Here is a 6655-nt window from a genome sequence, read left to right on the forward strand (position 1 = left end):
ATTTCCTTAATCTAAGATGTCTTTACCAATCCCCTACAATGTGTTTTATTAAGAGCCAACATATTCGAAGTATATATCATAAACTCATGCTCTACTTGCTGTACCTTACTAATCCGATTCATGGTTTAAACATTCCAATTACCAATTTACAGTTTTTCATCCGACTATGAAATCCAGGATAATCTCCCTGCACCCCAGCTGCGCTCTGAAATGGGTGTCGTTCTGTAATTTTTTCTTCTCAGAGACTGAATAAATCCATACAACAATCATTTGCTAATTCATGAGAGGATAGCCAGTTCCTTTTGATGCACAGCGCCTATATAATTAAAGCAACTGACAACCACCGGTCCACACTAATTTCAGTAAGGTCATCCGCCGATATAGGAAATAAAAGCCCCAACCCATCTTATTTATCACCTCCACACCCAAAGTTCTTGTTGCCCAAAAAGGTTGCTCAACAACATATATTACTAGTGGCAAACATGGACTACTAACGTGAACCCATATATATATATATATATATATATATATATATATATATATATATATATATATATATATATATATATATATATATGTTAATGTTTATGTATGTATATATATACACACACACACACACACATATATATATATATATATATATATATATATATATATATATATATATATATATATATATATATATATATATATATATATATATACATACATAGTATACATATATATATATATATATATATATATATATATATATATATATATATATATATATATATATATATATATGTATTCATATTTATGTATATATAAACACACACACACACACACACACACACACATATATATATATATATATATATATATATATATATATATATATATATATATATATATATATATATATATATATATATATATATATATATATATATATATATATACAAAATATATAAATTCAAACCAGCCATACATTAATTACTGGATTCTCCTATCGACCTCGGAATATAAATCCCAAGGCGTAACCACTTGAAAGCAATATCTTCTGACCAGCTGGGAATCGACCCTCCATGCAGGAAGCTTGTGTGACGGTGACAATACCATTTAGCCACCAAGAAAGGCTCATTTTCCCCATCGTAATTAATTATTATTATTATTATTATTATTAGACTAGCAGGATGCCATAATTCCTTTTTCTCCAATAGTGAATATCAACCCAGTGTGGAAAAAAAACATGGCTGAAATTTTAAATGAGTCATAAAAAGTTAAAGAAACATTATAAATGTTGAGATCCGGATGTTGAGGAGCCATTGTCCTTGACCGAGTTTCAATTATATTTTGAGTTTTGTTATAATTCAACTCCACACCTCAAAATTTGTCCCATGCTTCCATTATTGCTATATCTCTTTTAAGTGATTCACCAACCCTAGAACTACATTTAGGAGATGGAATTGTTGCAAAGAGCATACCATCATCTGCATATACAACAACCTTGTTTTCTAGGCAATAATACATGTCATATGTATATAGTATGGAAAGTAATAACGCCAAGAACACTACCCTGAGGAACACCAGATATCACATTCCTATACTCACTATTGGGCCCATCAAGAACAACTCTTTAAAGACCAAATACATAAAATCTTAATAATAATGCAGAAAAGCGAACCATCCCTCCAAATTCTGTATATATAGACGCCTTTTTTATATTCAAATAACCATAAATTTTAATACATTAATGTATAAATGTGCAAACTTTATCCTCAATCAAATAACAAGTAAAACATAATAATTAGCTACGAGGGTGAAGAACGGTCTATTTTAATTGTAAGAACGAAGAACCTAAATGCAACGGGTATAATTACAGAAGAACTGATAATTTCTCTTACATTTCAACGTGGCTAAATGGTATTGTCCATACAACCTTCCTGGACCAGAGTTCGATTCCCAGCTGGTCAGAAGCTATTGTTTTTTAGTAGTTCTGCCTTGGGACTCTGTTCTCTAGATAAATAAGATAATCCAGACATTGATGTATTAAAATATATGGATTATTTGAGTACAAAAAACATCTAAATGTACAAAATTTTTCATCATCCTAATCCCAAGTTAAATCATACCAATTTCCTAGGGTGGAAAAGATGGGTTGATTTCAATTCTAAGTACAAAGAACCTGAATTCAAGAAGTATAAGTACTTAAAAATAGTCATTGACTTCTATTTTTCTTCGTAGCTATGTGGTATTGTCACAGTCATACAAGCTTCCTGGAACGGGGGTTCGATTCCCAGCTAGTCGAAAGCTAATGTCTCTTAGTGGTTCGGCCTTGGGACTCCAATCCCGATGTTGATAAGAAAATCCAGACAATAATGTATTCCAGTATATGGCTTACTTAAAAAAAAAAATGTCTAAATGTGCAAAATTTATCATTAATCGAACATACCAATTAACTACGATAGAGAAAATGGGTTGATTTCAATTCTAAGTACAAGTGACCTGAATTCGACATGCATAAGTACTGAGAAATTGTCATTGGCTTTTATCTTTATTCGTAGCTAAATGGTATTTTCACTGTCATTCAAGGTTCCTGGACCAGGGTTCGATTCTCGGCCAGTCAGAAGTCTAGTTGTTTTGTAGTTCTGCTTTTGGACTCTGATTTTGGGATCAATAAGAGAGTCCAGACATTAATGAATTAGTACAGGTGGATTACTTGAATATGAAAAATAAGTCCAAATGTCCAAAAGTCATCATCGATTGAATGCCAAGTAAAAATATACCAATTAACTATGATGGTGATGATGGGTTGATTTTTTTTTTAAGTACAAAAAACCTAAATTCAACAATTATGAGTAGAAAAGAATTGTCATTTACTTTTTTCCTTCGTGGCCAAAACTTACTGTCACAGGCATACTAGCTTTTTGGACCAGGGTTAGATTCCCGGCTGGTCAGAAGCTATTGGGTTTGAGTGGTTCTGACTTGGGAGTCTGATCCATAGGTCGATAAGAAAATCCAGACAATAATGTATTTACGTATATGGCTTATTGGAATATAAAAAAAAACATGTCTAAACGTGCAGAATCTATCATTAATCGAATGATAAGTACTAACATGAAAATTATCTACGACGGTGAAGATGGGTTGATTTCAATTCTAAGTACAAATGACCGTTATAAGTACAGAAATTTTTCTTGGACTTTAATCTTTCTTCATGGCTAAATTGTATTGTCACTCTCAAACTAGTTTCTTGAAGCAGGGTTCAATTCCCGGCCAGTCAGAAGCTATTGTCTTTGGATGGTTCTGACTTGGGACTTTGATCCTGAGGTCAATCAGAGAATCCAGACATTAATGTAATGAAATATATGGCTTATATGATGATGAAAAAACATGTTTCAATGTGCAAAATTTTTCATCAATCGAATGCCAATACAAACATACGATGGTACAGATGGCCAGATTCCAATTCTAAGTACAAAGAGCCTGAATTTGATATGCATAAGTAAAACGGAACGGTAGCTGACTTTTATCTTTCTTCGTAGCTAAATTGTATTGTCACTGCCATACAAGCTTCTTGAACCAGGTTTTGATTCCCGGCTGATCAGAAGCTGTTATGTTTGTGTGGTTCCACCTTGGAATACTGATCCCGAGGTCGATAAGAGATTCCAGACTTTAACGTGTTTAAATATATGTCTTATTTTGATATGAAGAACATGTCTAAATTTGCAAAATTTATCATGTATATATGAAGTCAGAACCTAACTGCTAATCTTGAGTTCAGGATTTACCTGGCGAGACATAAGTCTCTTACCAGCAAGTTTTCCCCGACTTCCCAGCCCACCATGTGACATAATTGAACTGCAGATTAGCAGTTAAGTTCTAACTTCTTTTAGGTCTCTCGTGGCATGGTTGGAAGAGACTTGGCCTTTAATTAGAAGGGGCTAGTAGAAATTTATTTGTATATGAGCACGATGTTGTGTTGATATTTATCCATATTGACTCATTAGGGGTAATTTGAATGAATTACTGTCAATTGTGTCACGTGGTGGGCCGTGAAGTCGGGGAAAACTCGTTAGACTTATCTTACGCAAGGTAAATCCTGAACTGTAGATTAGCAGTTAGGTTTTGTTTTCTTTTAAGTATCTCGTGGCATGGGTGGAAGAGACCTGGCCTTTCATTAGAAAGGGCTAGGGTTCGATCCCCTGTATGAGGTAGAAATTTATTTCTAATTGAGCACGATGTTGTGTTGGTATTTCTCCAAATTGACTCATTAGGGGTTTTTAGAATGAATTACTATCAATTGTGTCACGTCGTGGGCCGGGAAGTCGGGGAAAACTCGCTGTTAAGAGACTGATGTCTAGCCAGGTAAATCCTGAACTGTAGATTAGCAGTTAGATTCCGACTTCTTTTAGGTCTCTCGTGACATGGTTGGAAGAAACCTGGCCTTTCATTAGAATGGTCTAGTGTTCGATACCAAGTATAAGGTAGAAATTCATATCTATCCGAGCATGATGTTGTGTTGATATTTATCCATATTGATTCATTAGGGGTAATCTTAATGAATTACTATCAATTGTGTTACTTGGTGGGCCAGGAAGTCGGTGAAAAATCGCTGGTAAGAGACTGATGTCTTGCCAGGTAAATCCTGAACTGCAGATTAGCAGTTAGGTTCCAACTTCTTTTAGGTATCTCGTAGCAAGGTTGGAAGAGACCTAGCCTTTCATTAAAAGGGGCTAGGGTTCGATCCCAAATGTGAGGTAGAAATTTGTTTCTATTTGAGCACGTTGTTGTGTGGATATTTATCCATATTGACTCATTAGGGGTAATTTGAATGAATTACTATCTATTGTACACATGATGGGCCGGAAATTCGGGGAAAACTCGCTGGTAAGAGATTGATGTTTTGCCAAGTAAATTCTGAACTGCAGATTAGCAGTTAGGTTTCGACTTCTTTTAGGTCTCTCGTGGCAAGGTTGGAAGAGACCTGGCCTTTCACAAGAAAGGGCTAAGGTTTGATCCCAAGTATGAGGTAGAAATTTATTTCTATTTGAGCACAATGTTGTGTTGATATTTATCCATATGAACTCAATAGGCATAATTTGAATGAATTACTATCAATTGTGCCACGTGGTGGGCCGGGAAGTCGGGGAAAACTCGCTGGTAAGAGACTGATGTTTCGCTAAGTAAATCCTGAACTGCAGATTAGCAGTTAGGTTCTGACTTCTTTTAGGTCTCTCGTAGCATGGTTATAAAAGACATGGCCTTTCATTAGAAGGGGCTAGGGTTCGATCCCAAGTATATGGTAGAAATCTATATATATATATATATATATATATATATATATATATATATATATATATATATATATATATATATATATATATATATATATATATATATATATATATATATATATACAGGGTGTCTCAAAAAATATACTCACTCATAGAATTATGAGAAAACCTTTATGCGCATTATCAGCGTTGTCTGGACAATAATGGTCATCAATTTGAACATTCACAAACATGATTCTTCAAACACATTTGTCTCATGTATTCGAATCTATTTCATTTCGCTCAATGTCCATAAATAAAGGTTTTCTCATAATTCTAAGAATGAGTACATTTTTTGAGACACCCTGTATATATATATATATATATATATATATATATATATATATATATATATATATATATATATATATATATATATATATATATATATATATATATATATATATATATATATATATATATACATATATATATATATATATATATATATATATATATATATATATATATATATATATATATATATATATATATATATATATATATATATATATATATATATATATATATATATATATGTATGTGTGCATATCTATATTTATATATAGATATATAGATAGATAGATAGATAGTATTATACTATATTATTATTACTAGCCAAGCTACAACTCTAGCTGGAAAAGCAAGATGCTATAAGCCCAGTGAGGAAAGGAAATAAGGAAATAAATAAACAAGGAGAATTAATTAACAATAAATCTTTCTAAAAGCAATAACAACGTCAAAACAGATATGTCTTATATAAACTATTAACAACGTAAAAAACAGATATGTCATATGTTAACTATAAAAAGATTCATGTCAGCATGATCAACATAAAAATATTTGCTACAACTATTGCTTAAAAAATCAATAGTAGTGTTAAGAAACGACCCACCAACTCCCAACTGTTTGAGTTTGAAAACCAGGACCTCATGATTAACACGGTCAAAGGTAGCACTATAATTAAGGCCAATCATATGAAATTCCTGACCATAATCAAGGGAATTTTGTACAGCATTGGAGATTGTAAGAAGGGCGACACATGCTCCGAGGCCTTTACGAAAACCAAATTGCAAACTAGGGAGTAGATGATTACTTTCAGCAAACCTATTAAGACATTTTGCCAGAAGACGTTCAAAAACTTTAAATAAAACGGGAGTTATGGAAATTGTGGGGTAATCAGGGGGCCTTGAGCTACCAAAAACACATTTACAAAGAGGGGTAACATTACCAATTCTCCACCAAGTGCTAATGGCTCCTCTTCTTGCTAACTTGCGCAAAATAACAAATAACTTTTGAGCTAAGAAATCTGCCGTCTTTATAAAAAACAAAGGAAA

Source organism: Palaemon carinicauda, chromosome 16 (assembly GCF_036898095.1).
Source record: "Palaemon carinicauda isolate YSFRI2023 chromosome 16, ASM3689809v2, whole genome shotgun sequence".
In the NCBI taxonomy this organism is placed as follows: Eukaryota; Metazoa; Arthropoda; class Malacostraca; order Decapoda; family Palaemonidae; genus Palaemon; species Palaemon carinicauda.